The following is a 10,303-nucleotide window of genomic DNA, read 5'->3' as shown; positions in this document are numbered from 1 at the left end:
GCACTGCAGAGGGTATGCCAGCCCTTTGCATAGCAAAATGCTAATTGGATTTGGATTCAAATTTGAGAATATTACCAAAGGATTGCAAATGCAATTATTTCAATTCCATATCATGTAAAGTTTCATCCTGCCAGACACAATATAGTTTCAACCCTCCTTTGCACATACGGATCCTGACGAACTAAATGACACAATCCAAACATGACATGACAAATCCACTATGTAGAATCTTGTTCGAATTGTCTAGGCATAAGATTTTGGACTTTAAGGTTGTGCTTGCAGTACAAACCCTATGCTAGACATCATGCACACACCTTTGTAAATGTTATCTTCGGTATGTTTTCACACAAAGATCAATTTGCCGCCCAACTCATTATGCACTGTGAATGGTACATTAATCCGTTGCAGTGCAAAATGTTAATTCTTTTGGATTTCCCAAAAAACCTGCTTCAAGTATATTATTAAGTAGTAAGTCCTTTGAGACTTCTACCAAAGAACCGTACATGCAAAGATGGAGGCATGTGAAGTACAACAGACTTCCAACATTGTATTTGAATTTGCAAAACACCAACTTGACAACACCTGTCACTTTGTGGACACTTAAAAAAATTAATTGTTCATTTACATCATGGGAACATGCAACTATACCCAAAATACTCCACGTGACATTTCTCTACATCAATATATCTTGTAGTTTACCTAACTATAACTGCATCAATATGAGAGAACAATGATTTAAAGTAGTTTTACATTTTCTAATTGGTGTAATCGTGCCATGTTTCCAGGAGGTAAGGATTGATTCTTTGCATTTTATCACCTTTATTTTAGGAATAATGAGGAGAAGAATAATACATTTAAAACTTTATGAATTCACATTTACTTTTTCCATTTAAAATCCGACAAACTGTATCAGTTCATTGAAAGATGACAATAAAATGAATACATTTACTATTATTTACTGGTGCCTCTGCAATATGTTGATTGTATTAGCCTGATTGCATGAGAAGGTGTGTAGAATGTACGGTCATACAAGTGAGTGATTGTTTATCCCGTGGGCATAGGATTGTCCTATTGGAATGCTGGTGCACCAACTATACAGAGCGTAAATTGGCCTCTCTTTATGGGTGGACGTGCCTTCTTCAAAATAAAAGCATACCTGTTTATTGGCTCCATGACTGAACGGCCTTTTATTTCCTGTACACCATATTGATCAGCCCAAAAACCCATCATAGTTGGCCATTATACCAGAAAATGATGGTAAACAAGAATTCTTGCTCTTTCACCCTACTGCTTTTTTCTGACTAGCTAGTATCTGGATCTAGTCCCTGGTGAACAGCATTGTCTGGATAAAGCCACAAGGGTATGCTGAAGACTACTGCCTGAATGTCATCCATATTTTTAGAAGAGCCATCTGCAGTTATTCAAGATCTTATCTGGTGATATGGAGCATTAATGAAAAGTCCTGATCTCCCACTGTGCTGCTGTTTGTGCTCACATGCTGCCTTTGAAGAAAGGTAATGGTCTGGGTCAAACTACAGGACCTCTTCCTGCCAAAGGTACTTGCTTCTATGTTTGACACCTGTCCCCCTAATATATTGTCTAACTTTTTTGGTTACCTTTCCTGCATGACTTGACTGAAGGATGCTTGAGAAGACTTGGCTTAAAAAAGAGATGCCCATCATGGGTATATGATCTTTGAAAAGCCTGAAATACATGCAGTAGGGAGAATGCCAAACAGCTCAGAATTGTAGCTGTCAGCTCCCCTGTGAATGTAGAATCATCAGTTCTCTTGCCGCTCACTGATTAGGAAGATCTCCAAAAGCAAAATACAATGGTGCCGATCACGATCCGGTAAAAAAATAGCCCGTACGACTCGTATCCGGTCTTTTTACCGTACGAATCATACAAGTGCCGTACAAACTGCCAATTACGATTCGCATGGGAAAAAGACCATACGAATCGCATTGGGAATTATTCCCCACACGTCCTCGGGTCGGAAAATGTGTCCGACACGTCCTCTGACGATTTGCCGTACAAATGTGAAAAGTGAAGTCCGACCGCGGAATCACGATCCATCCCGTGCATCCGATGTTACAACCGTATGGAAAAAACACCGTCCGCACCGAACTCCCATAGCAACCATGGAGATATGTGCCCGCATACGCGCCCAACACTCCCCCCAGCCCCCGTACGTTCGAGTCGTACCCCCCGTGTATGTACACCCCCACCCGTGTATGTACACCCATGTACGTGTCGTACCCCCCGTGTACGTTCGTGTCGTACATCCCCCGTATTTACACCCGTGTACATTCGTGTCATCCCCCCGGGTATGGACAGCCGTGTACGTGTCGTACCCCCATGTATGTACACCCGTGTACGTGTCGTACACCCGTGTATGTACACCCGTGTACGTGTCGTACCCCCCCTGTATGTACACCCGTGTACGTGTCGTACCCCCCGTGTATGTACACCCGTGTACGTGTCGTACCCCCCCTGTATGTACACCCCTGTACGTGTCGTACCCCCGTGTATGTACACCCGTGTACGTGTCGTACCCCCCCGTATGTACACCCGTGTACGTGTCGTACCCCCGTGTATGTACACCCCTGTACGTGTCGTACCCCCCGTGTATGTACACCCGTGTACGTGTCGTACCCCCCTGTGTAAGTACACCCCTGTACGTGTCCTACCCCCCTGTATGTACACCCGTGTACGTGTCGTACCCCCGTGTATGTACACCCGTGTACGTGTCATACCCCCGTCTATGTACACCCGTGTACGTGTCGTACCCCCGTGTATGTACACCCGTGTACGTTCGAGTCGTACCCCCACCCGTGTATGTACACCCGTGTACGTGTCGTACCCCCCTGTATGTACACCCCTGTACGTGTCGTACCCCCATGTATGTACACCCCTGTACGTGTCGAACCCCCCGTGTACATGTCGAACCCCCCGTGTATGTACACCCGTGTACGTGTAGTACCCCCCGTGTATGTACACCCGTGTACGTGTCCTACCCCCGTGTATGTACACCCCTGTACGTGTCCTACCCCCCCTCTACGTTCATGTCATACCCCCGTGTATCTACACCCGTGTACGTTAGAGTCATACCCCCACCCGCGTATGCATGGAGCGTACCCCCACCACAACATTCTAAGTACGGAGCGCACCCCAGGCCCCAACATCACAACCGCATGTACGAGTCGTACCAAGCCACACACAAGGACAGCACTGTACAACAAAATGGCCCATGTACACACCGTACACACGCTAAAATCGCACGTACACAACCAGGACAAACCAAAACGACACAAGAATACACCATTCGAATGGCACAAAGCCACTAAACATGTCAAACAACCACTAAAACAACACATTCACTGACCTGCAACTGCCAAAAACAAACAGAGGCCCAAAACACCACCACTCCTTATAACACACCCACCCAAAGTTCAAACACAGCCACACCCACCAATGGACCAATAAAAAGGGCCCACACACACAAACCATGAGCCTTTGCAACAGACTCACTGCTGCCAGACCCCACAGACAACCTACAGCACCATATTAGAAGCTTCACCACACCTTACACTTGCACACCTTCACACACACCTTCGCAAACATCACATTCACACACACACCTGTACAACCACACCCACACACCCACAACCATCCACACCCCCCCCACCATCCACACCCACACCCCTCACCATGCCCACTAACAAGAATCCAAAGTTCACTAACCGAGAGTTGGAGGTCCTTGTCGATGAAATCCTCAGAGTCGAGCCACACCTCTTTGGAACATTGGTCAGACAGACCAGCATATCAGCAAAAACAGCCATGTGGCAGACCATCGTCGATGCTGTGAATGCTGTTGCGGACACCAGAAGGAACAAGCAGGAATGCCAAGCCAGGTGGTACGATCTGCGGAGGAGGGTCCGAGCCAAGATGACGGATGAACACAACCAGGCCAACGTCACTGGAGGAGGGCCGTCCCGCAGACCCGTACACTACCATCCCTGGGAGGAGAGGGTGATGGCCATACTGCCGGTGGAGGCAGTCGAAGGATTAGGAGGACTCCGAGACCCGGGTGAGTACACAAACAACGCACCTCACATGGGGGAACGTCATCCACAACCAAACTCACAAACAGGCACGCAACCACCCCAAGCTATCGCATGACTCAACCACACTCCATGAACACGCACCTGCCGCCACCATGCCCCATGCACCCAGCTGGACAATGTCAAGTCACAGGCCACAGAAGACACCAACACATGACACGGTAACCCGGATGGCGGGAGGGTGGGCCCCAAAAATCACATAGTGCAACTCAGAAGCAGACAACAATGCCCTCTGCCCATATGGCCTAGGTCACAGCCAGACAAACAGTGTGTCCCCACACAGGAAAGACTTGCCAGCAAATGGCGGACGCCTTGCATTAAGACATGGGGGTGAAGGCACGTTTTTGCACATGACAGCAGCTAATGAACAGCCAACACTGTGAAAGAGTGGCAGCACACACCACCACAGCAGCAGCGCAGACACAGACACTACACCCAATGGGTGCCTGGAGATCAGAAACAAACTCACAGCAACAAGCCAAGGGCCATTAAAAGATCTGCAAAAAGTGTGTGCCTAGGAAGCTGGGCTGAGGTGACAGAGGGTGACACACAGAGGGAGGGAGAGGGGGACAGAGAGGGAGGGAGACACAGGGAGACGGACAGAGGGAGGAGGCTGACACACGGAGGGAGGGAGAGGGGGACAGAGAGGGAGGGAGACACAGGGAGACGGACAGAGTGAGGAGGCTGACACACGGAGGGAGGGAGAGGGGGACAGAGAGGGAGGGAGACACAGGGAGACGGACAGAGGGAGGAGGCTGACACACGGAGGGAGTGAGAGGGGGACAGAGAGGGAGGGAGACACAGGGAGACGGACAGAGTGAGGAGGCTGACACACGGAGGGAGGGAGAGGGGGACAGAGAGGGAGGGAGACACAGGGAGAGGGACAGAGGGAGGAGGTTGACAGAGGGAGGGAGAAAGGGAGACAGAGTGAGACGGACAGAGGGAGGAGGCTGACACACGGAGGGAGGGAGAGGGGGACAGAGAGGGAGGGAGACACAGGGAGACGGACAGAGGGAGGAGGCTGACACACAGAGGGAGGGAGAGGGGGACAGAGAGGGAGGGAGACACAGGGAGACGGACAGAGGGAGGAGGCTGACACACAGAGGGAGGGAGAGGGGGACAGAGAGGGAGCGAGAAAGGGACACACAGGGAGAGCAAATCAGCCTTGTGGGGTGTGGGAATGTCTGCTCGTCAGCAGGTGGACTGCGTGCATGTAGACAAGGGTGGCCAGTGCCAGAACCCCCCCTCTTCTCCATGGCTAAACACAGGGCCATGTCACAACCTGTGCACGAGCACAACGACAGCTACCTGCATTATCTAAGTGTGTGGAACCACTCCATGTGCCCGCGTACAGTGCAACACGGAAGGTGCCAATGCATGGCTCTCCACACCTGCCCACTCCACTGCTGACTGCAGTCACAATTGACGCAGCAAGTAAGACTGTGCCACACATAGTTAAAGTCTCAAAAGCTGTGCCCAAGGGACATACCCATGCACAAGTGCACTGTGAGTGGAATGCTAGACAGATCAAAATTCCCAGAGGAAATGTTCCAACTTTGAAACTAATGAAACATGGATGTTGCATGGAACAAAATTAACATTGTCTCTCTCACACACAGGTCAACGTCGTGGTTCACCCCCAACACTGGGGGGGAAGACTCACAGGACCCGGCTCTGCGGGAGGCCGATCCCACCGGCAGCGACGACTCTCACCACTCTGTGGACGACCCCGACCAACCTGGCCCCTCTGGTGTCCAACGACCTGCAGCACCTGCATCAGGTACAACGGGGCCAACCACCACCCCCACTCCTGCCACATCCCAGGAGACACCCAGGATCCCTGCCCCACCACCACAAAGCAGCCAGTCTGTCCAGGAGGGACAAGGTTCTCCGGGCACCCAGGAGGAGGCAGGCAACACCGCAAATGCCATCCCTCAGGGGTCCCGGAGACCCGATGTGCCCACAACGGCAGGCCAGGCGCAAGTGGGCAGGGGTGGTGGGAGTGGAGGACGGCGGAGGCGCCAGCCTGACCAGTTGGCTGGGGAACCGGTATATGCCCATGTCCGAAACATCCTGGACACATACTGGCAGGACACCACGGGCATGGCCCAGGTTGTGACCGTCCTCGAGGGGATCAAGACCCAGCAGGCCCAGCAACATGCGGAGCTACATGCCTGTCTACTGCAACACCAACGGAGGATGGAGGACAGACAGGCTGAGCTCGTGACGGTGTTCACGGGAATTCACAGTACACTCCGTCGGATGGCCGACAACATGGCCAACCCTCCCTGTGCCAGAAGGCGTAGAACATCACCACCCACAGGGAGGGATCAGGAGGAGGAAGAGGAAACATCCGATGGAGCATCCCAAACATCGTCACGGCCTGCTTCTGAGGGTCCCCGCAGGAGGCCGGGTCGTCCATGGAAACAACCGTGAGGGTCGGCGCTACAGCACCATCTCCGAGGACACCTGGCCTGGCACCTGGCCCACTGGAGCAACAGCATCACAGCATCAAAAGACATTCTCTGCCACATGGCCTTGCTGGTCACTGTCTGACCAATGTTGACAAAGACTGTGGCATGGACTCTGAGGATTTCAAATGGCAAGGACACCAACTCCCCTAGTGAACTTTGGATTCCACACACCCGGAGAGCCCCTCATGTCAAACCCCCCCCCCACTAAAATAAAAAGTCACACCATGAAGAGAAGATGCCTGCTGGTTGCATTATTACCTTACCTGTGTCTTGTAAAGTCTAACCATGCCTGAGTTCTCTTTTGACTTAAACCATCCACACCCTGGGGCCTGAGTCTGGCACAGGACACACATGGGTCACAGTGTATTAGGCAAGACAGACATGGAGCAACATACACACCCGTGATGTGCCCAACCAGCTGAGGGGGTGGCCGCACAACCGTGCCGACAGACATATTGAGTACAGCAACAGTCATGCGCAGAGGTCAGGGATCATGTGGAGTGTCCTGGGGGGCACCCAGGTATGTGTAGACAGGTGGCAGAACCATGTCCTGCAAGCTTGAGTCCGGTGGATGCAGAGAATGGTGGCCTGGCCAACGTTGGATGCATGGGGATGGCACATGTCACAATACCCACACAGTCATGGACATCATGCACAATACACAGTCTAATCCCACACAAACAGCTTGCATCTTGCTACTCGACACATAGACACATAGCCACTATCACGGAAAACCATGCCAGACATGCCGGATGCACCGTGGCAACACACCAGCATTGACTGAGAAGAGGCACCTTGGAGGCATAGGGACACCTTTATTAGTCATGTATTCGGGATTGCAGAGGCAACTCGAAGTACACATGAACAGTTCATGTGGAGTAACATGTGGGTCCAACACTGGCACCCCCCTTCTGCAGCACAAATGCGTGATAGCCATGGAACTGGCACACAAGTGTCGGCTAACAGCTAAACACCCCCAGCTGCTCACGGAGAGCCTGCCATACACCATTGATCCGCTGATATGGAAGTCCCACAGCATGTCAAGCCAATGCAAACCGTATGTGTCCGAGGGCAGTGTTACACACATTGATGCCATCATCACATTCCACAATCCCATCACTGATGACTGTCAACAAGTCTGACCATCTATTCAGGTGTACCCAGCTGCATGTAATGTGTACCATGGTGATGCTACATGTCTGTAGAGGAACCAAACATCAACAGGGGCAGTGTGCATACATCGTGAACAACTGCCACACCCAATACACCCCTGATGCATCCCTTACCCTAAGGTGACTTCCAAACGTGTCCGTGCCTGTAACGCTGAGTCAGCACACGATGACGTGTCCATGAGGAATAGCAGTGCCACAACAATGCAACCAGCAGACGGCATGCGCAAGTACCTGGGGAAGAGAGACACACAAGAAGTCAGCCACAAAAAGCACAGCCACTTGCATGTGCATGTACTCGACACATGTATGGATGACAACATGCTAGGTCACAATTATGACTGGGGAAATACAACCATCACTGGCACCATCACTCCAGTGACACACCCACACACACCTCTGACTCACGTGCCATACATGCAGGTGGAGACACACATCGCAACACATGCCACACGGGGACCAATGCGTGCACACTCAGCCACTGGTACTCACCACTAAGCAAAGAAGTCACGTATGAGCCGAGTCCGGATGTCCTCTTGCGGCTCCACATCCTCCACATCACTAGCCCCATTGCCAAGCCCTTCGTCCTCCACGGGTGGATGGTCCTGGTCATCTTGATCCAGGATGAGTGGCACAGCTTTCTCAACTGCCATGTTGTGCAGCATGCAGCAGACCATGAAGATTTTGCAGACCTTCGCCGGGGCATATGGGAGGGCGCCGCCGGTCTTGTGGAGGCATCGGAATCGGCTCTTCAGGAGGCCAAACGGCCTCTCTATCACTCGCCTTGTCCGGCCATGGGCGGTGTTGTAGCGGAGCTGGGCCGGCGTGATGGGGTTGCGGAGAGGTGTGATCAGCCATGGCATGTTGGGATAGCCAGCGTCCCCTACATGGAAAGCACATGGACATAAGCAGGACAGGAGAAGCGGTCGTGCTGGAAGTCTACGCAAAATACAGGACAGACAGACTGTACCCACCAACAACACATGCTCGTTCGTTGCGCAGCTGCGTCATCATTTCAGGCACCCTGCTATGCCTCATGATGTAGGCATTGTGTGCTGATCCTGGAAAACGAGCACAGACATGTGAAATCACCATGTTGGACAGACACACCACAAGGGCATTGATGGAGTGGTAGTGCTTGCGATTCCGGTACGCTACCTCCTGTGCCTGTGGTGGTACCAAAGCCACATGTGTCCCATCTATGGACCCAATGACATGGGGCATCCCTCCCAGGGCATAGAACCCCCGCTTGACCCCAGTCAACATTTCAGGGGTAGGAAAATGGATGAAGTCATCCAGGTGAATCAACATGGCCTCTAAGAAATCATGCAGCACACGGCAGAACATTCTCTGGGACATGCCACCAACATGAGCTATGGTATTTTGAAAGGTACCCGTGGCTAGAAAATATAGGGCTGCCATTACCTTCAGCTTGGGTGTCAGTGCCGTAGGATACCTGTGCAGTGGTTGCAGGTGTGGTGCCAGTCTCGCCGTCAACTCCAGAATCAACCATTGGGGGAAGCGGTAGCACCGGATACAGTCATTATCCCGCATGGCAGCCAAGTCCGGAATTGGTCAGGGAAGAGGCGGCGCTCTGCAGTAATTTGGAAGTGACAAGGAAGAGTGAGTGCACCACAACAACAATTAATTAGTACTGAGCACATGTTAATCTGTCTATACACATATGCTACATACGGAGTCAGGTATGTGTCACATGCCCTGGACACGTATGGCTGCCAGGTGACACTCCTACCAAGACCCAGCTACACACGGAGATTGTGAACCTCCACATGCCATGGCATGGGATTAGCTGTGTACCAGTGCAAGTGAACAGCCAGACGCAAGACAGGAGTGACATACATCCACACATCAGCAGAAGTAGGATGTAGATTGCAGAGACTGGTAGCGGAACACTAGAGCCACAGGTCACATGACATTACACTAGGACAGCCCACACACCTTGCCATGAAGGTGTACATGTCATGACTCACCACACATTCATAGAGAGGATGCAGACATGTCCTTGTTACGCTACTCCGTGTCCCATGCATACATACGCACCTCACATCCGATACCACATGTGGCATGGTGTGCGGAACAGTGTGCAATGTCAATCTACACATAGACACATGTTGGTTGCTGCAACAGCTGCAGCTTTTGAGGGAGCTCCAACATCAACCTAATTTGAACCCCCCACACATACATGACATAGTCACATCGTGAATCGTGGGTAGTGACATGTCAGGTGTGGTAACCCCTATACCGGGCCTCAGCGGACACTTCCGTGTGTTGGTGTCCGTGCCATGCCTGTGACGCTCATCACAAGTGTGCAGTACGACATGCACACATGTCAAAGGAGTCAAGGGCATGCCTGGCACACATCTCACCGTCACACATTACATGTGTACACATCTCATCATACAAATGGTGCCTTCTCGACTCAGGAGTCATGTGCCACATCACAGCCTTTCACACCTGTGCCCCACACATGTAGTACTGCCCAGACAATGCCTTGATGTCCATCCATGGACAAGTA

This window comes from Triturus cristatus, chromosome 4_1 (genome assembly GCF_964204655.1).
Source record: "Triturus cristatus chromosome 4_1, aTriCri1.1, whole genome shotgun sequence".
NCBI lineage: Eukaryota > Metazoa > Chordata > Amphibia > Caudata > Salamandridae > Triturus > Triturus cristatus.
The sequence above is the reverse complement of the archived record's forward strand: the minus strand, read 5'-3'. Positions refer to the sequence as shown.